Raw genomic sequence first — 24,807 nt, 5'->3', positions numbered from 1 at the left:
AATTTAGATTCTCTATTCATGTGTCAGTTTGTTACAGTTTTTCCTTAGAATTTAGCTCATTGCATCTCAGTTTCCTGTAAAAAGCTTTTCATAATCTTTTCTAATGACTTTTTTTTTCTTTTTTTTTTTTTTTTAGGGCCGTACTTGCAGCATATGGAAGTTCCCAGGCTAGGGGTTGCATCAGAGCTACAGCTGCCAACCTACACCACAGCCACAGCAACGAGGAATCTGAGCCACGTCTGCGACCTACACCACAGCTCACAGCAACACGGGATCCTTAACCCACTAAGTGAGGCCAGGGATCGAACATGCGTCTTCATGGATACTAGTCGGGTTCGTTACCACTGAGTCACGATGGAAACTCCTCCAATGACCTTTTTAGTGTCTGTGAGATATGTGATGATATTCCCTTTTGCATTCTTGGTATTAACTTATTTATGACTTAGTACCTTAATCCAATCAGGCATTGAGCTACTTTAAACCCAAGCTTCATTCCTAGGAATGATCTGTTTCAGTTCACACTTACTGCATCTAAAATCTTGGGGTGTTTATAAAGACCTCTTGGAAGTGGCATGCCCTGAGCTTTCGATGACCACAGAAGTCGCTGAAGTGTCTGAATCACAGCTCTCACTTGTAGAATGTACAGAATGGTGATCACTTTGGGAGAGAAGGCACCCTCTGTTGGTTTCCTTCCACTTCTGGGTCTTAGCAGTACAAAGTTTTAATGCCTATGCTTCTGTGATGCCTTCAAACAGTTTTTACAAGATTTTTCTCCAGGTATTCTAGTTGTTTTCCATGGGATAGTTGGTCCAAATCAAGTAATTCAGCTTTTGCTAGAATTTTTTCTTATATGATGTTAATATTATACTTCAATTATATTGAGAAAACTAAATAAAAAGTCTTCTCCAGTGCTGGAGCTCCCACTGTGGCTCAGCAGTAATGAACCTGACTACTATCCATGAGGACATGGGTTTGATCCCTGGCCTCGCTCAGTGGGTTAAGGATCTGGCGTTGCTGTGGCTGTGGCGTAGGCTGGCGGCTATAGCTCCAATGCTACCCCTAGCCTGGGAACTTCCACATGGCATGGGTGAAGCCCTAAAAAACAAAAAACAAAAAACAGAAAACTTCTCTAGTGAACAAAGATTGCACTTTTAATAGCATATCAGATGCACATATTAATGTAAGTGCCTTGAGGTCTCCTTATTCAAATAAATCCTTTTTTTAAGTGAATCAAGCTTTGCCACACTTTGTCAAAGCTTTACCTAACAGAATTATCTAGTGGGAAGAGTGCTGGCTTTCATGCAGATACCACAAGAGGTCCTTTCAACAGTCATTCTTCACTCCTTCTAACTTTCCTTTCTTTTAACAGTTATTGAAAGTTAAAAAATTGGAGTTCTCATCATGGTGCAGCAGAAACGAATCGACTAGGAACCATGAGGTTGCAGGTTCGATCCCTAGCCTTGCTCAGTGGGTTAAGGATCTGGCGTTGCCGTGAGCTGTGGTGTAGGTCGCAGACGCAGCTCAGATTCCACATTGCTGTGGCTGTGGTGTCGGCTGGCAGCTGTAGCTCCGATTGGACCCCTAGCCTGGGAACCTCCATATGCTGTGGGTGTGGCCGTAAAAAGCACAAATAAATAAATTTTAAAAAAGAAAGTTAAAAAATAAAACCCCTTGATTTTCTCACTTTCCTTATATCAGGAGTTGAATTTGTGGGTGTTCTGTCTAATATTGAGTAAGTGGAATTATATGGAGAAGGCATCTTTTCCCCAATTAAAAAAAGCAAAGCCTGGAAAGGGGAATTTTTTTTTTTTTTTACCATCAACTTCTTTATCCTTCCTTATGTTTGCCTAGAATACAGATAGTATCTGGTAGTAGGCCAGCCTCATTGTAAGAATGAGGCATGAGAACAAACAAAGAAGTGGTTACACTGTAGCCATCTGGGTCCCTGACAGGATTATTTAGTGACTGCGTAGGTCCCAGACTGGCCATCTTCAGACTCCTTATTAGATGAGCTAACTAAACATCTTATTTTCCTAGGCTATGGTGAGTCAGCTTCCTGTTATTTGAAGCTGAAAATATTTCTAACTAATAGAGATTGAGATTCAGGAGAACTTGATTCTAATTCTTATATGACCACAGTGAAATGTCTAAATAAAAATAAATTGTATTTCTGTATGTCAGCAAAAAGACATTTAGAAAATGAAATTAAGAGTTCCTGTTGTGGCTCAGCGGGTTAACAACCTGATATAGTGTCCATGAGGATGCAGGTTTGATCCCTGGCCTCCCTCAGTGGGTTAAGGATTCAGTGTTGCTGTGAGCTGTGGTGTAGGTCAAAGATATGGCTCAGATCTTGTGGTGCTGTGGCCTTGGTGTAGGCTGGCAGCTGTAGCTCCAATGCTGTAGGTGCAGTCCTAAAAAGAAAAAAGAAGATGACATTAAAAGAAAACAGTTTATTTTTAACCACCATTCCCATTAAAAGGGAACTGGAGAGTTTTATAGAAATGTTTGATTCTGGGTCTGGAGCCGGAAGAATACATGATGAGCATGGGCTATCTTCTTGTGCTAGAAAGCAGGGACATACTTAAAGACTAATGTCAAAAGGACACAGGAGGCATCATGAAGGGCCTTCACTGGCCACATTGGATCATTTGAACACCGAGAAGAAAATGGCTGCGAATTATTATAATACATTAAATAAGTAAAAACTCGTGGTTTATAGTGATGCTCTGAAAATGAACAAATAAAAAAAGATGAACGGAAAAAGGAAGAAAGCTCTCTGTTGTCTTAGAATGAGTTCCGAGTTAACAGAGCTGGAAAGCTGCATACAGAAGATTTATCGGGAAGAAACATCTGTTTAAGGAAGACTGGTTTGGACGGAGGGAGAATTTACCCTCAACGCAATTGCAACTGAAGCCTCAGACAATCTTACAGGGGGCTCTGGAGCTGGGATGGCCCTTCAGAGTTGTCCCAAATTGAGGGCTGGACCTTTGTATTCCTACATCAGATTCGCATTGAATACTGCCTGCTCCCTGGGCAGGGGTGGGGAGGTGAGGGCATAACTTTGATTGAGGTAGTTCCCGGTAGCTGAGGGCAGTTCTCAATGAGAGGTATAGCTGTGAGGTCAGGAGCTGATTTTCCCAGAAGCTGAGGGATGATGTATTAGCCCGGAGAGGGAGATATGAGCAGAGCACCACAGTATTCATTACAGCAATTAGCTGTAGAGAATGTGACTTAATAAAAGTGCTGAGACTTATATAACTAGCAAATCACTATTTTTGTAAGCCTCCATGTAATCCTTGATTCGGGGAAGGAGCTTCAAGAGATATTATCTTTGTTTGAGCTGTTAAGACAAAATACCGTAATCAGAGTGGCTTATCAATAACAGTACTTTGGTTTTCAGTTCTGGAGCCTGGAAGTAGGAGCTCATGGTGCCATATGGTTGGGTTCTTGGTGAGGACCCACTTCGGGGTTGCAACTGGCTGACTTCTTGTCTATCCTCACATGGTGGGAAAGGAGTAAGCTAGCTTTTACCTCTTCTTATAAGGGCACGAATCCCATTCATGAGGCTCTACTCTCATGACCTAATCAACTCCCAAAGGCCCCTCACCTCCTAACACTACCACATCAAGGGTTAGGATTTCAACGTATGAGTTTGAGGGAGACACATTCCGTCCACAGCAGGTGTTAAAAGCACTTGATCAAAGATTGATTTTGTTTTGTTTTTGTTTTTGGCTATGCGTGTGGTGTGTGGAAGCTCCTGGGCCAGGGATCGAAAACATACCACAACAAGGATCCAGCACGGACGATGCAGGATCCTTAACCTACTAGACCACCAGGAAACTCCACAGAAGGTTGTTTTTGAACAAGATACTCATGTAGAACCAAAATGTTATTCTATAAATTATTTGCGAATTGCCTCATCAATAGCGTGTTGCATGGTAGCACCTATGAAGTATTCCTGGTGATCGTTAAGTATGTGTGTTAAAAATGCTTAACCTATAACTGATCCGACTCCTAGACCTAACTTCCCAGTCTGTAGAAAATACAGGAGAAAAAGGTTGTGATGACATCATGAGGAAACAATCAGATGATACAAAATGTGGGCCTGGTTTCTTCAAAAAGTCAGTATTAGGCTCACAGGTGATGAGCCTAATAGGTGATGGTGATGGTTATTTCTCTAAATACTATCTTAAAAGTAGAACCATTATGATAAAAAAAGAGATACATTTCACAGACTACATTTTGAACAAAACAAGGTGACAAGCATCCCCAGGAGCCCCGTAATGCAAATGGATGACACCAAGACATTGGTAACAGCAAGATCTTTGCACATGGTTAGCAGTGCTACAGAACAGTACTAGAGGGAATAGAGGGTCATTCTGATGGTCCCATGAGCCCAAGAGCACTGAATTCTTCAATATTTACTCTTCAGCTCAGTTACTTACAGCCTCAGTTCCTACCACAGGGGTTACCCTTGCCCCCAGTCTCCTCACCTGGCACACTGTTCATTTGGATCAAGACCCTTCAAGATTCTTCTAACTGGCTGCCTTCAGTGGCAGCTACTTGGCTCCTGGGAAAACCCCAGACACCCTCACTCTACTGAACTCTGGACACACACACTGTCTACACTGCTGCTCTTTCCTCATCTTGCCCTTTCAGGCTGCTCCTCTCTATAAGTTCATCCAGATGGAGGAGTCTTCAGTATCTTCACCTACACCCCCAAATCCTGAGGGCAAGCTTTCCCCAAAACTCTCTCAAGTTGCACCTCAGAAACAGGATTGGGCCATGGGTTTCTGCAGCTCAAGATCTGGGGAAGAAACAGATGTCAGCCTCCCGACCTGGAAGACAACCTCCATTATTCTCAGTTATTTTGGATCTTCCCTCTTAACCTGAAATGGTAGCGGTGAGGTCCAAAGGAAAGTGGCAAAGGGCTTTCTACTGCAAGATTTCCTTTCAAAAAATACTTTTAAAAAAAAGAATATCTAACCTACTCTCACAAATGTTTGAGAAAAATGATAGGCTGATAATCTAAGAACTTGTTGACTATTTCACAGTTAAATTCTTTACAATATGTCTAGACACTACATAAGAGTATGGATGTGCCAGAAATTAATGGATACAAATACTTGTTCTCTTTCCATGTTATCCTCATACCTGCCTCAAGGTTGGGCTACCTAGTATTTTGTAAAGCCAAAATAACCTTATTTTTTTAAATAGAAAGATGTGTTTTTCTAGAAAAATAACCAAAGTCCTTCAGACTGATAGGAAATGACACTAGATGGCAACTCTAGTTCCAACTGACCTAAGGAAATAAAAAGCTCCAGAAAAAGGTAAATATATATATAAATGTAAAATACTATATATTTTAAGATCTTTTCTTTTCTTAACAGATTTAAAAGATATAGGATTTCAGAGTTCCTGTCGTGGTGCAGTGGAAACGAATCCAACTAGGAACCATGAGGTTGTGGTTCGATCCCTGGCCTCACTCACTGGGTTAGGGATCTGGCATTGCTGTGAGCTGTGGTGTAGGTCACAGATGTGGCTTGGATCTTGTGTTGCTGTGGCTCTGGTGCAGGCCAGCAACTACAGCTCCAATTCACCCCCTAGCCTGGGAACCTCCATGTGCCTCAGGTGTGGTGGTAAAAAAAAAAGAGAGAGAGAGAGAGAGAGAGAGAGACAAAAAAATAAATCCATTGAATTTAGTAATTAAAATTCTGCTATGAAGAAATGTTCAGGCTCAGATGGCTTCACTGATGAATTCTATCTAACATATAAAGAAGAGTTAACATTGATTCTCACAAACTCTTCCAGAAAACTGAGAAGGCAACACTTTCTAATTCATTATGAGACCAGAATTACCCTCATACCCAAACTGGACAAAGATAGCACAAGAAAAAAATAAAAAATACTGACTGATAACCTTCATGAACATAGATAAATAATCCTCAACCAAATATTGGCAAACCAAATCCATCAATGTACAAAAAAAGACATGACAAAGTGGAATTTGTTTCAAGAATGTAAGATTGCCTTACCATATGAAAATCAATTTATATAATAAATTATATTAGTGAGTAATGTATAAAAAAAGATGATCATCTCAAGAGATACAGAAAAACATTTACCAAAATCTAACATTCATGCACAACAAAAAACAAAAACCTCTCGGCAAACTGGTAATAGATGGGAACTTCCTCATAAATGGCATCTATGAAAAACCTGCAACTAAAATCCTCTGTAATGATGAGAGATCAAATGCTTTCCCTAAATTGCGAACAAGGCAAGGATGTTGACTCTAGCCACTTTTATTCAACACTGAACTGTATATTCTAGCCAATACAACAAAGGAAAAAAATTAAAGGCATCAAGATTGGAAAGAAGTACAACCGTCTTTCTTTGCAGGTGGTATGACCCTGTATGTAGGAAAATCCTATGGGAACCCATAAAAAAATTACTAGAGCTGATAAACAAGTTGAATAAGATTGTGGGATATAAGATTGATACACAGAAATCAATTGTGATTTTTTTTTTGTCTGTGCCCGTGGCATGTGGAAATTCCTGGGCCAGGGATCAAAACTACACCACAGCAGTGACCCAAACCACAGCAGTGACAATTCCAAATCCTTAACCTGCTGAGCCACCAGAGAACTCCTCAATTGTATTTCTATATACTAGCAATGAACCACCTGCAAATGAAATTTAAAGGAAGGAGTCCATTCAAAATAGCAATAACGACAATAAAATACTTAGAATCAATGTAGCAAAAGAAATGCAAGACTTATACACTAAAAATACAAAATATTACTGAGAAATTAAAGATCTAAGCAAATGTAGAGACAGTCCATGTTCATGGATTACAAAACCAAATTCTGTTAGCTGGATCATAAATTCAACTCAATTCTTATAAAAATTTCAACTGGCTTTTTCCTCCCCCAGAAATTTACAAGTTGATCCTAAAATGGCCCAGAATAACAAAAGGATTTTTGAGAAAGAAGAACAAAGTTGAAGGACTTTTATTCTTCATTTAAAATTATTATAAAGCGGAGTTCCCGTTGTGGCGCAGTGGTTAACGAATCCGACTAGGAACCATGAGGTTGCGGGTTCGGTCCCTGCCCTTGCTCAGTGGGTTAACGATCCGGCATTGCTGTGAGCTGTGGTGTAGGTTGCAGACGCGGCTCGGATCCCGCCTTGCTGTGGCTCTGGCATAGGCCGGTGGCTACAGCTCTGATTGAACCCCTACCCTGGGAACCTCCATGTGCCGTGGGAGCAGCCCAAGAAATAGCAAAAAGACAAAAAAAAAAAAATTATCATAAAGCTATAGTAATCAAGACAATGTGATGGTATTGTCATAAGAACAGAGAATGGTACAGAATCAGGACTCTAGGAATAAACACAGTTGATTTTTTTGGTTGGTGTGTGTGTGGGTGTGTGTGTGCCATACCTACCATATGGACATTCCCAGGCTAGGGGCCTAATTGGAGCTGCAGCTGCCGGCCTATGCCACAGTCACAGCAATGCCAGATCTGAGCTGCATCTGCAATCTACACTACAGCTCACTACAGCAAGGACAGATCCTCAACCCACTTAGTAGGGCCAGGGATTGAATCCACATCCTCATGGATACTAGTTGGGTTCTTAACCCACTGAGCCACAACAGGAACTCCGAAGGTCAGTTGATTTTTGACAATCCAAATACCAAGTCCAAAAATGCCGAGTCAGAGAAGGAGATCAAGATGATGGAGTAGGAGGAAGTGGAACTCACTTCCCCTATGAACAGATCAAAAATACATCTATATGTGGAACAATTCTCACTGAAAACTAACTGCAGACTTGCAGAAAGAGCTCTGTACAACTACAGATGTAAGAAAGATCTGCACAAAATTGGGTAGTAAGGGAAGAGAAGTGATCAGTTTGAGACCTGTTCCCCTAGGAGGGAACTCAGAAGAGGAGTGGTATTACACGGGCAGAGATCCTCCCTGGGGAGGGGTGGTTTGAGTCACAGATTGGGTGCCTCAGCCCTTGCATCTGACACTGGGAAGATGAGTCCCCTTGGCTGGCTGGAGGGCTAGTGGTACTAACAGGATGGCTGTGGGAAGCCTAGACTTGATTCATGATGAGTGAGCACACATTTACTTCTGAAACGGTGGAGAGGGCAGATTGAATCTGCATGGGTCTCTGGTCAGATTCCCAACACTACCCTGGTGTGCACCCCAGTCTGAGCTCAGAGTGACAGCTTCATGATGCAGCTGTACTGGGGTGAAGGCTGCTACAGTTGAGGACAAAGGTGTCCCAGGCCCAGAGCAGCATCTGAGCAGGACAAGGATAGCCATTACTGCTACTTACACAGGCAGGGCATCAAAAGTGGTTGGGTCACTGATTGTGGCTGAAATATCATAGCCTGCACCCCAACCCATACCAAGCACCCACATGAGCCCCTCTTGCCACAGAACCTCTCCCTTTGGGGGCAAGGGTGCTGATGCTGAGAGTGGGGAAAGCACAAACTTAAAGGGAACAGGGCCAGCTGGGACCTGAGCCTCAGGGATTCTGCTCCAGCAAATTGAGATCCAGCCCCACCCCAGAAAGACCAGGAATGACTACTGAGCAAAGGAGAAGCCTCAGCTCACATCTGGCTCAGGCCCTAGCTCCTCCATCTCCAGCTCCACCTCCTACAAAGGTGACAACTGCCTGGACACCCTGGGGAATGATGTGACTTGTGTTCATGTTCATGTCAGATCCAGTTCCCCCTTCAAAGCTACTGGGCACATGCAGATGATATAGGATCACTTTAACATAAGGACACCCCTTCAAGACCACAGTAGGTAACTGTTTCACCTAATTTCATAGGTACAGAGAAAGTTAAGTACAATGAGAAGACAGAGGAATTTGTTTCAAATGAAAGAGCTATAGAAAACCCCTGAAAAAACAACTAATGAAAGAGAAATAAACAATTTACCAGAAAAAGAATTCAAAACATTAGTAATAACAATGTTAACTGAATTAGGGAAAATAATAGATGAACACAGTGGGAATTTTAGCAAGGAAATAGAAAATACTAGAAAAAGATCCAGTCAGAACTGAAGAGTACAATAACTAAAATGAAAAACACACTAGAAGGAATTCACAGCAGACTAGGTTATATAGAAGGATGCCTAAGTGATCTGGAAGATGGGATGATAGAAATCACTCAATCAGAACAGCAAAAAACAAAAGCAAATAAAAAATTGGAAAGGGATCTCTGGGGCAATAGTAAGCATACCAACATTTGCATCATAGATGTGCCAGGAGGAGAAGGGGGTCAAAAATGCACTTGATATAATTATGGCTGAAAACCTTCCAGATCTGAAAAAGGAAACAGATATCCATGTATAGGAAGCACAGAGGGTCCCAGGCAAGGTGAACCTAAAAGATACACACCAAGGAGTTCCTGTTGTGGTGCAGCGGAAATGAATCCTACTAGGAACCATGAGATTGTGGGTTCTATCCCTGGCCTCGCTCAGTGGGTTAAGAATCTGGTGTTGCTGTGAAATGTGGTATAGGTCACAGATACGACTCAGATCCTGCATTGCTGTGGCTGTGCTGTAGGCAGGCACTGCAGCTCCAATTTGACCCCCTAGCCTGGGAATCTCCATATGCCACAGGTGCGGCTCTAAAAAGCAAAAAATAAATAAATAAATAGATAAATAAATAAATGATACATACCAAGACATATAATTAAAGCGGCAAAAAGGAAAGATAAAGAGAGAATTTTAAAGGTAGTAAGAGAAAAACAAAGTCATATACAAGGGAACCCATATAAGGCATTTGGCTGCTTTTTCTGCAGAAACCTTGTAGGCCAGAAGCAAGTGGCATAATATATTCAAAGTGCTGAAGGGAAAAACCTGCAACCTAGGATAATCTACCTAGCAAGATTATCATTTAGAATTGAAGGAGAGAGAAAGAACTTCTCAGACAAGCAGAAACGAAAAGAGATCATCAATACTAACCTGCCCCTAAAAGAAATGTTAAAGGGTCTTCTCTAAGTGGAAAAGAAGAATAGGGAAAGAAAAATACCACTAGTAAAGCCAAAGCTGAGGCTAAACCACTTAAATAAGCTAGTACAGGAGTTCTCGTCGTGGCGCAGTGGTTAATGAATCCAACTAGGAACCATGAGGTCGCGTGTTCCATCCCTGCCCTTGCTCAGTGGGTTGAGGATCTGGCGTTGCCGTGAGCTGTGGTGCAGGTTGCAGACGTGGCTCGGATCCTGCGTTGCTGTGGCTCTGGCGTAGGCTGGCAGCTACAGCTCCGATTCGACCTCTGGCCTGGGAACCTCCATATACCGTGGGAAGCAGCCCTCGAAAAGGCAAAAAGACAAAAAAAAATAATAATAATAATAAGCTAGTACAAATATTAAGACAAAAATTGTGACACAACTATAATACAATAATGAGTAAAAGGATGAACATGAAGATGTAAAATAGGACATCAAATGCACAAAATGTGGGAGTTCTCTGGTAGCCTAATGGTTAAGGATTTGGCATTGTCACTGCTGTGGCTTGGGTTTGATCCCTTGCCCAGGAACTTCTGCAGGCTCTGGGCGTGGCAAAAAAATGCCAACACAAAATGTGGCAGGGGGGAGTAAAAAAAATGTAGATCTTTTAGAATGTGTTGAATTTAAATGACTACCAGTTTAAAACCAGTAGCTATAGTTGTGTCATCGACTATGAACCACATGGCAACCACAATAAAAAACCTACAACAGATACACAAAAACTAGAGAGAAAGGAACTCAAGCATATCACTAAAGGGAATCACCAAACCACAAGCAAATAAACTAAAAGAAGAAGAAAATAACAGAGAATAACTACAAAAACAACCAGAAAATAAGTAACAAAATGGCAATAAGAACATATCTATCAATAATTACTTTAAATATCAATGGACCAAATGCCCCAATCAAAAGACATAGTGTGGCTGACTGGATAAAAAACAAGACTTGTCTATATTCTGAGACTTACTTCAGAGCTAAAGATACACAGAGACTGAAAGAGATGGGACAGGAAAAGATGTTTCATACAAATGGAAATGATGAGGAGTTCACATCATGGTGCAGTGGTTAATGAATCTGACTAAGAACCGTGAGGTTGTGGGTTCGATCCCTGGCCTTGCTCAGTGGGTTAAGGATCCAGCATTGCCATGAGCTGTGGTGTAGGTCACAGACGCAGCTCAGATCCCGCATTGCTGTGGCTCTGGTGTAGGCTGGTGGCTATAGCTCCGATTAGACCCCTAGCCTGGGAACCTCCATATGCTGCAGGTGTGGCCCTAGAAAAAGGCAAAAAGACAAAAACAAACAAACAAAAAAATGGAAATTATGAGAAAGCAGATGTAGCAATACTCAGACAAAACAGACTTCAAAATAAAGTCTATAACAAAAGACAAAGAAGGACATTATATAAGGATAAAGGGATACATACAAGAACAGGATATAATACTTTTTAACATATATGAACCAATACAGGAACCTAAATACATAAAGCAAATACTAACAGACATAAATACAGTAATAGTAGGGGATTTTAACACTGACTTACATCAATGGACATATCATCCAGCCAGAAAATCAATAAATGGTACTCTTATATGACACATTAGGCTAGTTGGAGTTAATAGCACACAGGACAGTCCATCACAAAACAGCAGAATACACATTCTTTTCCAGTCCACATGGAATGTTCTCCAGGATAAATCACATGCTGGGGCACAAAACAAGTCTCAACAAATTTAAAAGTATAGAAATTATATCAAACATTCTTTCTGACCACAATGGTATGAAATCAGAAATCAGGTACAGGAAGAAAAGTAGGAAAAGCACAAATATGTGGAGACTAAAGAACATGCTACTAACAAAATGATGGGTCAATGAAGAAGTCAAAGAGGAAATCAGAAAATACCCCAAGACAAATGAAAATGGAAAAACAGCTTTCCAAAGTCTATGAGATGCAGCAAAGAACTTCTATGAGGGAAGTTTATAATGATACAGGCCTTCCTAAAGAAACAAAAATCTCAAATAGACACCCTAACCAACCATCTAAAGTAATTAGAAAAAGAAGATAAAACAAAGCCCAAAATCATCAGAAGGAAGGAATTAAAGATCAGAGAGGAAATAAATAAGAGATAAGAAAAATAATAGAAAAGATCCGTGAGACCAAGAGCTGTTTTTGTGAAAAGATAAAGAAAACTTATAAACCTTTAGTCAGGTTCATCAAGAAAAGAGAGGACCCAAATAAACATAAGAAATGAAAGAGGAAGAGTTCCCATTGTGGCTCAGTGAAAATGAATCTGACTAGTATTCATGAGGATTCATGTTTGATGCCTGGTCTTGTTTGGTGGGTGAAGGATCCAGCATTGCCATGAACTGTGGTGTAGGTCACAGACATGGCTCAGATCCTGAGTTGCTGTGGCTGTGGTGTAGGCCAGCAGTGGCAGCTCCAATTTTTCCCCTAGCCTGGGAACTTCCATATGCCACAGGTGCAGCCCTAAAAAGAAAAAAACAAACAAATAGACAAAAAGAAATGAAAGAGGAGGATAAAAACTGATGTCATAGCTGATATCATAGGGATACAAGAAATAATAAGAGAATATATACCTATAGATTGGACAACCTAGAAAACAAGGACAAATTTCTAGAAACATAAAATCTTCCAAGGCTGAATCAAGGAGAAACAAACAATCTGAACAGACTGATCTCTAGTAGCAAAGCTGAATTTGTAACTTCCAGCCAACAGAAGTCCAGGACTGGATGGCTTTTCAGGGGAATTCTACCAAACTTATAAAGAACGGCTGATAACTATCTTTCTCAAACTATTCCAAAAAATTGAAGAAGATGAAATACTCCCAAATTTATTGTATGAGGCCATTATTTCTCTGATATCAAAACCAAAGACACTACAAAATAGGAAAATCACAGGCCAATACCTTTGATGAATATTACATTCAACAAAATGTAAACAAAGATCATACACCATGATCAAGTGGGACTTATTCCAGGGGTGTGTGGGTGGTTTAATATTTGCAAAGCAATCAATGTGCTACATCACACTAACAAAAGGAAGGATAAAAATCACAAGATCATCTCAATAGATGCAGAAAAAGCATTTGACAAAGTTCATCATCCTTTCATGATAGAAACCCTCATCAAGTTGGTGTAGAGGGAACATATCTCAACATAATAAAGACCATTTACGACAAACCCATAATTAACATCCTTCTCAATGATGAAAAGCTGAAAGTCTTTCCCCTAAAATCAGGAACAAGACAAGGATGCCCACTCTTGCCACTTCTATTTAACATAGTTTTGGAAGTCCTGGGCACAGCAATCAGAGAAGAAAAAGAAATAAAAAAGGCATCCAAATTGGAAAGGAAGAGGTAAAACAATCAGTATTTGTAGATGACAAGATATATACACAAAACCCTAAGTCTCCACAAAAAAACAGTTAGAACTAATACACAAATTCAATAAAGTTCCAGGATACAATATTAATATATAGAAATCTGTTGCTTTTCTATATACTAATAATGAACTATCAGAAAGAGAAAGCAAAAAAACAACCCAGTTTAAAATTGCACCGAAAAGAATAAAATGCCTAGGAAGAAACTTAACCAAGGAGGTAAAAGACTTAAACTCTGAAAACCATAAAATACTGATGAAGGAAATTTCAGATAATACAAAGAAATGGAATGATACCCTATGCTCTTGTATCGGAAAAATTAATGCCATCAAAACGTCCATACTATCCAAAGCAATCTACAGATTTAATGCAATTCCTATCAAAATACCCACGGCATTTTTCAAAGAACTAGAACAAATAATCCTAAAATTTATATGGAACCAAAAAAGACCCTGAATAACCAAAGCAATCTTGAGGAAAGAGAACAAAACTGGTGGTATCACATTCCCTGACTTCAGATTATACAAAAAACAACAGTAATTGAAAGAGTATAGCACTCATGGAAAAACAGACACATAGAGCAATGGAACAGAATAGAGAACCCAGAAATAAATCCATACTCTTACGGTCAAATTAATCTACAACAAAGGTGGCAAGAATACACAATAGAGAAAAGACAGTCTCTTCAATAAGTGGTATTGGGAAAACTGGACAGCTACATGCACAAGAATGAAATTTGAATACTCTCTAACATCGTATACAAAAGTAGCTCGAATTGGATTGAAGACCTAAATATAAGACTGGAAACCATAAAACCCCTAGAAGAAAACACAGGCAATATACTCTTTGACATACATTATAGTAATATTTTTTTGATCTGTCTCTTAAGGCAAAAGAAATACAAGCAAAAATAAACAAACACAACCTAATTAACTTATAAGCTTTTGCACAGCAAAGGAAACCATTGACCAAACAAAAAGATAGCCTACTGCATGTGAGAACAATTTGCAAATGATATGACCTACAAGGAGTTAATATCCAAAATATATAAACAGCTCATACAACTCAATATCAATAACAGAGACAAACTGATTTAAAAAAATGGGCAGGAGTTCCCATCGTGGCTCAGTGGTTAACGAATCCGACTAGGAACCATGAGGTCGCGGGTTCCATCCCTGCCCTTGCTCAGTGGGTTAACGATCCGGCATTGCCATGAGCTGTGGTGTAGGTTGCAGATGTGGCTTGGATCCCGCGTTGCTGTGGCTCTGGTGTAGGCCGAAGGCTACAGCTCCGATTGGACCCCTAGCCTGGGAACCTCCATATGCTGCGGGAGTGGCCCAAAGAAATAGCAAAAAAAGACAAGAAAAAAAAAGGGGGGGGGGAGTTCCCGTCGTGGCTCAGTGGTTAACGAATCCGACTAGGAACCATGAGGTTGCGGGTTCGGTCCCTGCCCTTGCTCAGTGGGTTAACGATCCGGCATTGCCGTGAGCTGTGGTGTAGGTTGCAGACGCGGCTCGGATCCCGCGTGGCTGTGGCTCTGGCGTAAGCCGGCGGCTACAGCTCCGATTTGACCCCTAGCCTGGGAACCTCCATATGCCGCAGGAGCGGCCCAAGAAATGGCAAAAAGACAAAAAAAAAAAAAAAAAAAAAAAAAAGGGCAGAAAATCTGAATAGACATTTTTGCCAAGAAGATGTATAGATGGTCAATAGACACATAAAAAGATGCTCAACATCACTGATCATTAGAGAAATGCAAATTAAAACCATGAGATATCATCTCACATCTGTCAGAATGGCTGTCATCAAAAAGTCTACGAATAACAAATGGTGGTGAGGATGAGGAGAAAAAGGAACCCTTGTGCATGGTTATGGGAGTGTAAATTGTTGCAGCCACTACAGAAACTGTAGAGGTTCCTTAAAGAGCTAAAAATAGAACTACCATATGATTCATCAATTCCACTGCTGGAAAAACCCCAAACACTAATTTAAAAAGGTACATGCACTCCGATGTTCATAGCAACACTATCTACAACAGCCAAGATATAGAAGCAACCTAAGTGTTTACTGACTGATGAATGGACAAAAAAGATGTGGTGTATACATACACAATGGAATATTAGCCATAAAAATGAATAAAATTCTGCTACTTGAATCACTGTAGATGGACCTAGAAGATATTATGTTTAATGAAGAAAGTCAGATAGAAAAATACAAATACTTTATGCTATCACTTATTTGTGGATTTAAAAAAATAAAACAAATGAGTGAATATAATAAAATAGAAACAGACTCAGATTAGAGAACAAACTAATGATTACCAATGGGGAAAAGTACAGGGGGAGGGGTAAGATAGGGATATAGGATTAAGCTATGCAAACCGCTATGAATGGAATAAATAAGCAACAAGGATATATTGTATGGCACAGGGAAATATAGCCATTATTTGTAAAAATTTTAAATGGACTATGATCTATTAAAAAAATTGAATCACTATGGGATTCCCATCATGGCGCAGCAGAAATGAATCCGACTAGGAACCATGAGGTTGCAGGTTCGATCCCTGGCCTTGCTCAGTGGGTTAAGGATTGGGCATTGCCGTGAGCTGTGGTGTAGGTTGCAGACTGGCTTGGATCCTGCATTGCTGTGGCTGTGGTGTAGGCTGGCGGCTACAGCTCCGGTTGTACCCCTAGCCTGGGAACCTCCATATGCTGCAGGAGCAGCCCAAGAAATGGCAAAAAGACAAAAACAAAAACAAACAAACAAACCAAAAAACCCACAAAAAACATGTTATAGACCTAAAAGCTAAAACTGTAAAACTTTTAAAGGAAAATGCAAGAGAAAATCTTGGTGTTGGGTTAGGGAAAATACACAAAAGAACAAATTTATAAATTGGATTTCATCAAAATTATAAAACTTTTGTGCTTCAAAAGACACTATTAAGAAATTGAAAAGACAGTCTACAGACCAGAAAAAAATATTTGCAAATTATATTCCTGGCAAAAGACTGTGTTCAGAATGTACAAAGAACTTTCATAACTCAATAATAAAAAGACAAATAACTCAATTAAAAAAAGGGCCAAGGTTTTGAAGACACATTTCACCAAAGAAGATATACAAATGACCAATAAACACATGAAAAGCCGTCCTGCACTCATTAATCTTTAGGGAAATGCAAATAAAAACCACAATGACACACCACTTCATACCCATTAGAATGTTGGTGAGGATGTGGAGAAATTGAAACCTTCAAACATTGCTGGTGAGACTATAAAATGGGAAAATGGGACAGCCACTTGGGAAAAACAGTTTGGCCATTGTCGTTTTTTTGCTTTGTTTTTCTTTTTCTTTTTTTTTTTTTTTTTTTTGCTTTTCAGGACTGCACCCACGGCATATGGAGGTTCCCAGGCTAGGGGTCGAATAAGAGCTACAGCTGCTGGCCTACACCACAGCCACAGAAACGCAGGATCCGAGCCGCGTCTGTGACCTACACCACAGCTCACGGCAACGCCGGATCCTTAACCCACTGAGCGAGGCCAGGGATCAAACCCGAAACATCATGGTACCTAGTTGGATTCATTTCCATTGCACCACAACGGTAACTCCGAGTTTGGCTGTTTCTTAAATAAAGTTATAAATTCAGCAATTCTCTAGATATCTACTCTGGAGAAAAACATATAAAGATTATATGTTGACCGCCAATGTTCATAGCAACATTATTCACAACAGTCCAAAAATGGGAAAAATTTGAATGTCCATCAACTGATAATGGATACAACATGTGTTACATCCACTCACTGGGCTATAAAAAGGAATGGACTACAATTACATATAACAACAAGGATGGCCCCCAAAAGTATGCTAAATGGAAGAAACCAGAAGCAAAATAACATATATGATTCCATTTATATGAAATGTCCAGAAGAGGCAAATCTATAAGGATAGAAAGCAGTTTAATGGTTGCCTGGGGTCACGGGTTGGAGTGGGGTTTGCAAACATGATGCGGGATCTTTGTGGGGTGCTGGAAATGTTCTTAAATTGGATTGTGTTGATGGTTTCCATTCTAAACATTCATTAAAAACCGTTGAATTGCACATTCAAATGGGTGAATTTTGTGGCATATACATTATTCATCAATACATTTATTTTTAAAAAAGTCAAAGCAGGCATGGTTCTCTCCCACAAGATGCAAGGTGCCTGACATTTACCTGAGGAGACAGACAGATCTGCAAATGTAGTATTTTGAGCAAATTTCATTTATAGAAGTATATTCAATATGCTATAGTTTTCTTTCCCATTATGTTTCATGCTGATATTAAAATTCAAAATTCTGGGCGTTCCCTGGTGGCCTAGCAGTTGAGGATTCAGTGTTGTCACTGCTGTGGCTTGAGTATAATCCCCGGCCTAGGAACTTCTGCGTGCCATGGGTGTGGCCAAAAAATTCAAAATTCTTGGAAAAGGTGGATTTAATAATAGTATCCTGGGGAGTTCCCATCTTGGCTCAGGGGAAACGAATCTGACTAGTATCCGTAAGGATGTAGGTTCGATCCCTGGCCTCGCTCAGTGGGTTAAGGATCCAGCATTGCAGTGAGCTGTGGTGTAGGTCACAGATGTGGCTCAGATGCAGCATTGCTGTGGCTGTGGCGTAGGTCGGCAGCTACAGCTCCGATTGGACCCCTAGCCTGGGAACCTCCATATGCCACAGGTGCGGCCCTAAAAAGATTACATAAATAAATAATAGTATCCTAAACCCTCCTCTCATCATTGTCTCTCTTTCTCTCCATATACATATATATATATATATACCATTGTAGCAGCATAGAAGACAAAATGGAAAGGCTAGATTCAGTCTTTACTTTTGAGTAGTTTAAGTAAAAAAATAGAAGTTTTCCTAGTCATTCTTTCTATTTCTTGCTATCTTTGTCTCTGTTTTATCCTCCAGGTGGAAGATACTGAAATCATTGGCTTGATTAAGTTTTCTCAGTGGAGTTTGGGAACATTTTGCAGAAAAGATCAATTTACAGGTAAAAATTTCCTAGAGTGGAAGGAATTGGCGTGGTTAAAAAGAATAAAGTAAATGTTCCAGAAAAGGAAAATAAGGGAGAATAATTTGATTCAGTAGTTGGTGGCCTCTGTGTGGAGAAGAATACACGTATTTATTTGTTTGGCTAAACTTACTCCATGACAGATTTTTAAGGAGTGGGTGTAGGACCGAGAGGTTATTTGAAGAAGACCTGCAAGTAACCAATCCAAAATTTGCTTGAAATTCTTCATAACTCTTATCACATAGTTAAGACATTGGCTGAAGCAGCTTCCAGAAATTGCTTACCGAATTCCTGAACATGAACTGTTTCACCAGTTTGGATACTGCAGAAACTTATGGGGTTTAGAAGACCAGGAAAAGGGCCTTTAATTTAAAGAGATAAACTGGAAATTTACTACTGGCATCTCTTAGGCTGTCTTGGAGAGATTTATATATTTTTTCAATTTTCATCATAGGATTTTCTTAGAGACACAGAAAAGGAAAAGCCCCTTACAGAGACAGTAGCCTTAGTCTCCAAAAGTCTTAATTTCAACATTTCTACTGATGCTGGTTATGAGAAATGTATTTTCATGTGATTGAGGAAAGCAATGGATGAGTCGTGGCCGCATGGGGGCAGCAGACACTTAGCTTTTCTAGCTTTCTCTCCAAACTGCGATAAATGGAGAGCTTGATTCTCTTTGCTCTAAATGGCTTTTCCAGACCGCCCAACTAAGAGAAATGACTAGCCTTAAAATACTAATAACAGGAAAACTTCACTTGTTAATTGGAGTATTAGAGTTTGGGCAAGTGCTTGCTTTTTTTTTTTTTTGGTCACACCTGCAGCATATGGAAGTTCCCCGTCCAGGGATCACCCCTGAACCATAGCGGCATAGGGAGGTTCCCAGGCTAGGGGTCCAATCAGAGCTGTAGCTGCCAGCCTACACCACAGCCACAGCAACGACGGACCCAAGCCACGTCTGCGACCTCCACCACAACTCACAGCAATGCTGCATCCCTAACAGAGGGATCGAAGCTGCATCCTCATGGATACTAGTCGGATTCAACCACTGAGGCATGATGAGAACTCCCAGCTTGCTTTTGTAAAATGAGTGTTTCAGAGGTCACTGAGAGCAAGTGCTCTCAGCACTTAGCAACACTTAGCAACAAACACTTAGCAACAGCTAAGTGTTTCTTAGCTGTTTGGGTATCCGCAGGGTAATCATAGTGCCTAGCATCTAGTGAGAGCTCCGTAAGTGTTGGTTTTCATTGGTGTTTTTAGAAGCTAACTCACTAAAGCATAATCTCTAAGCTCTCAGACCACTGCATGCAAAGAGGATTGTATTGCATCAGCTAAGGGTGCTCACACTGTCTAGCAGAGTTTCTACAGTCATGAATCTACACATGGTTCTGTCCCTGGCTTCTTAATGAACCTTAGAAAATCAGTGGTTTGGGGGCAAGAGCTACAGTTGCAGGTCTAAGGGTGGGAGCGCCAAGGTTGTGATTCTGTGTGTGCCCCTCCCTTGGCCCTGAGGTGAGGCGCTTATGCCCGCACCACCAGCTGCCCAGCTCTTTAGCTCTTTCACTGGTTCTACCCCATCTGTTTCACCATTGTCGAATGCCTACTCTTCCTTAGGTGCTCCTCACACATCTCATTAATATGTTTCTGCATTGCGGGAAAGCTGATTCAGGGCTATTTTTGCAGGTGCTACTCTTTTTGCCCAGAATACCTTTTCCTTCTTCTCCATCTAATTCCTGTGTATCTTTATAGTTCACCTAAAGGCAAACCCTGTTCTGGAAACGCCAGTAACAATTTTGACAGGGCCACGATGGATTTTCACGGCACCCGGTCTAATCCTGAGCCCTGTGCCAGATCACGGGTTGGTTGGTCTTCCTCTTCTATGAGACCATGAATTCCCTGAGGCCAGAGCCCTGCCTCATTTGGCTTTGCCCTCCCAGAGCCTAGCAGAATTTCTGGCACATCGAAGCTACTGCATACATGTTTGTGGAATGAGTAAATGAATCAATCCATTTATCATTGAATGAGATCTTTCCCAGTTAAAATGTCTTGATATTAAAAAAAAAAAATCCTTCTTAGGAAATTATTCTTAAAACAAGCAGTCAGCTTTTACCTCCTACATAAAGAACATCAGAAAATACCAATGAACTGTAATTTACAAGTGTGACTTGCTGAAGGAGGAAGCTTATAGTGTGAACCCCTCAACATTGCAGGCTCTGTGCAATCCTATGGTGATATGGGCCAGGCTCCAGGCATGCAGCCCTGGAATATGCCCCATATCAGGCTTCCAGAAGCCTTTCTTTCTTTCTTTCTTTCTTTCTTTTTTTTTTTTGCTTTTTAGGGCCGAGCCTGCGGCATATAGAGGTTCCCAGGCTAGGGGTTGAATCAGAGACACAGCCATAGCAACAAGCGATCCGAGCTGCGTCTGCAACCTGCATCACAGCTCATGGCAATGCTGGATCCTTAACCCGCTGAGTGAGGCCAGGGATCAAACCTGCAGCCTCATGGTTACTAGTTGGATTCGTTTCCACTGAGCCACAATGGGAACTCTGTTCCAGAAGCCTCTCAGCATTCTAAGGATGCTATTTGTCGATTCTCACAGCATCTCTGAATGATAAACAGGAGAAATGGAGAATTTCTTTCCTTCTTTCTTTTCTCTCTCTCTCTCTCTTTATAATTGGAGAATTAGAACAGAGAGAAATATCTAAGCAAACGGCCTAGCATCTCTTAAAAGAGAACAGTCAAGCCAGGACACACTCTGGTGCTCATTCCACAAAGCTTTGCTTCCTGTAACTGAAACAGGTCTGTGTTTTAATGAATTTGTGGCATATGGGCCATAATAATCAAAGTGCCTGGCATTTCCTGGAATTTATGATCAGGTGGGGGATAGGTTGTTTTCTACTTTTGGATGAATTCTCACATGCCTAACTCTGGAGTTAAGAAACTTAACCTAAGTGCAAATAATTTCTGGAATAAGCAAGGCTTTTTTTGTTTGCTGGTTCTAGTATCTGTACCCATACCTTCTGTTTGTCACCTCAAACCTCATCCCAACCCATGAACTTGAGTCACTCTTTCTTCCCTGGCGTTTTAATAGTGAGTGGCAAGATATTGTCCTCAAAGTCTGGGTCATGGGAGAAGAAAAAAAATATCGTGTTCACTGTCTTCTCTGTAAACAGGGAAGTTCATGGTCCTTCATTAACCTACAGTTATTGGACACATGTCTGTAGACAAAGAATTCTCCTTCTGACTCTCTTGTTTTTCTGATTTCTAAAAAGCCTTGTCAAGCCAGGTAGGAGTGAAAGTCTGTGAATTCGGAAATAGCCTGACCAGCGTGCTCTGTGTTTGGTGGTCTTCTGGAGTTTTCTTGACTGTAAGAACAGTAGCTGGATCCTGAGAATCAGTTTGGTCCCACTTGCCGAGAAAGTTGCCATTGAGTACTTGCTGTGGCCATTTAATTCTCAGTAAAGGTCACACCAGTTGATGCCAGGGAGCTTAAGCAAATGCCTGTGCTACTGATAGCGATGTTTGTATTATGTTCTTGAAATGAGTTGAAGCCTAAGCCTGACCCTCTCTTCTCCAGCAAATCTCTGGTTGCAGTGACGGCAGTGATTTTTTTTTTTCCCCCTAAGAACTTCAAATTGAGTTTCTCGGGAGTGCCTTTGAAAGGAGATTTTTCCCATACTGTTTTTCTTTCTTCCTCCTATCTTATGTGTGCAGTTCTCACCAGCTTATACGAACTTTTTAAAATGGAATCCTTGAATATGTCTGTGAAATGCATTCTTTTCTAAGACAGACTGTCATGGGAGCTATTTAGAGCCCACATCGTTCTGTTTCAGAGCTGAATGATGCATTTTTTCAAGCATATTCTTAAACAACAAAAGCCTGCAAGTTTGCTGAATATTTCCAGACCCAGGCAATTTGTCAGGGAACTGTAGATCTTTAGGATCTTTTCTCACACCGGCAGCCCTCCAAAAGCACCACTGGAATTTCCAGAATGAAGCTCCAGCATGTTGAAGCCACTGGCATGACCCTAGCTCCACTGGCATCCAGGGAAGTCCTTTGCTCTGTGTTAAAAGTTACCCCTGCCATACACCTTGGTTAAAATATTTGGAATTCCTAAGCTAATGTAATAATGAGGAAACTTCTAGGTTTCAAAGATCCCAGTTCAAATCCAAACATCAGGAAAACTAGGAAGCATGTCTCCTGGGTTTGGAATTCATTACAGATGTGCAAAGCTTGGGGTGTCTCGGAGCACACAAAGCCTTCCTCTTACTGGGGGAGACAAGGGCCGGGGGAGAAAAGAGAAGCACCTCCCAGGGAAACTCAATTCAGGCAGGTACACCGTATCTACATCAGATCTTGTTAGTGTTTGATGGGGCAAGAGGGTTCCCATGGCAACTCCCTGAGGTTAATCAGCTGTAACAGGGAAAAGTGATAGCCACGTGATTCATGGATGTGTATAACCAAACTCTCCCAGGCAAGGTTCACGGGGTCACAGAGAAACCAGTGTCTGAGGTCAGGTTTCAGGCTGTTGCATGTGCTGTCCCCGCAAGCAGACAGAAAGAGAAGCCATAACTGTGTTTCTTTCTTTCTTTTTCTTTTTTTTGCTGTTTGGTGGTTTGTTTGTTTGTTTGTTTGTTTTGTTTTTTTTTTTGCTTTTTAGAGCCGCACTGGCGGCATATGAAAGTTCCCAAGCTAGGGGTCGAATCGGAGCCACAGCCAGCTGCGAATGCCACAGCAACTCGGAATCCGAGCCACGTCTGCAACCTACACCACAGCTCACGACAACGCCAGATCCTTAACCCACTGAGCGAGGCCAGGGATCAAACCCGCATCCTCATGGACACTATGTTGGGTTCGTTAACTGCTGAGCCACGAATGGAACTCCCGAGAAGCCATAACTGTTGACTCGAATAATACCCACCCCATCCGTGATTCAATACTAGTTGGGAAGGAATTTGTAGGGGCATAAGATGGAAGAAGTGTTCTTTTTTTTTTTTTTTCTTTTCTCTCCTGTCATATGAGAATAATCTAGGAGAAAAATAGAAAGCTCATAATTTTACTTGGATTTCATTAAGGGTAGGCTGGTATCATGTAATTGATTTGGATCTTATAGGGCTTCTCAGATTCACAACCGACTTACCTGGCTTTGTGAAGTGGTTATTTTCAAACTTGAATGATGGACGGTAACATTCCACGGTTCACTGTGGGAAGAATTTAGAAAGGAAAACAATGACCCATAGTGTAAGGCCACAGGCACGTCAAAATCAGAATCTGTACTAATTAAAATAACTTCCTCGTGAATCTCAGCTTACCTTGGGAAAATGTACGATTTTCTGCACCAGCATTTCAAAACATTTAAGCTTTCGTAATGCCTGCTTGATTTAATTCCAAATGCATTACCTTCTGCAGATAGAACATGAGAGCAGGGATTGACTTCGTAAATAGTATAGATCAAACGAGGCCCAGTGACTTACCCAAGTGAATAAGTGCCAAAACCAAGACCAGAACATCAGAATACAGGGCTTAATCTTCTGAGCGAGGCTACCTTAGTTTTCACCCTCCTTGGCTGCCCAATGTTAAATTTTGAGGTGATACATGTATCAAATGGATTCTACTTCCTAGTCACTCAGTTGTATATTTTACTCCTTTTTTACAAATAGTACCGCAAAGAAATGTTGACATGACATTTTCTGCTTTGTTACTTACTTGTTAACATCATATGAAGGTCATACAAAATTGAAGTCACTTTTGAGTGCCTTCGTGGTGTTAGTTTTAGAAATGTTATCTTAGTAGAATAGACGTGTTTATAAATGTTCTTGAATTTTTTGAGTAAATCTAGTGTTATTATAAGAAACTGCTATTCAAGTCGGTAGTCAAAAAAGCTGGCTTTCCTATAAGCACAGGCTTAGAATAAGCTGAAACCAGATTGAGGGAGGCTTATCAACTGAAGTTCAAGAGGCATTGTGGATCAAATTTTAACACATTTCTATTTTGACCAATAGTTAAGTTAGTGAATTCTTCATTCTAAAGTGGATTCTATTAAGAATGATATACGGGAGTTCCCGTCATGGCATAGTGGTTAATGAATCAGACTAGGAACCATGAGGTTGCGGGTTTGATCCCTGGCCTTGCTCAGTGGGTTAAGGATCGGTCGTGGCTGTGGCTGTGGTGTAGGCTGGTGGCTACAGCTCCGATTGGACCTCAAGCCTGGGAACCTCCATAAGCCATGGGTGTGGCCCTAAAAGGACAAAAAGACAAAAAAAAAAAAAAAAAGAATGATATATGAAACAATGAGATTGTTTAATGCAGCATAAGTTGTGCCCTACATTTTCAACTAGTCCTAC

General features: G+C 40.8%; 1 long non-coding RNA gene across 1 annotated transcript; it reads right to left on the bottom strand.

Moving 5' to 3' along the window:
* Nucleotides 1-1,130: 1,130 nt before the first annotated feature.
* LOC146394575 (uncharacterized) lies at nt 1,131-23,673 on the bottom strand. The gene is made up of 2 exons (XR_014835353.1): nt 23,604-23,673; nt 1,131-2,411 (listed from the first exon to the last, which is right to left on the bottom strand). It is a non-coding gene; the product is annotated as an uncharacterized LOC146394575 (long non-coding RNA).
* Between the last annotated feature and the right edge of the window lie 1,134 nt (nt 23,674-24,807).

Source organism: Sus scrofa, chromosome X, assembly GCF_054392235.1.
Source record: "Sus scrofa isolate SSC_HxYL_T2T_F1_AM1 chromosome X, Sscrofa_HxYL_maternal_Yorkshire_Landrace_v2.0, whole genome shotgun sequence".
In the NCBI taxonomy this organism is placed as follows: domain Eukaryota; kingdom Metazoa; phylum Chordata; class Mammalia; order Artiodactyla; family Suidae; genus Sus; species Sus scrofa.
This window is presented reverse-complemented; position numbering and strand designations above follow the sequence as displayed.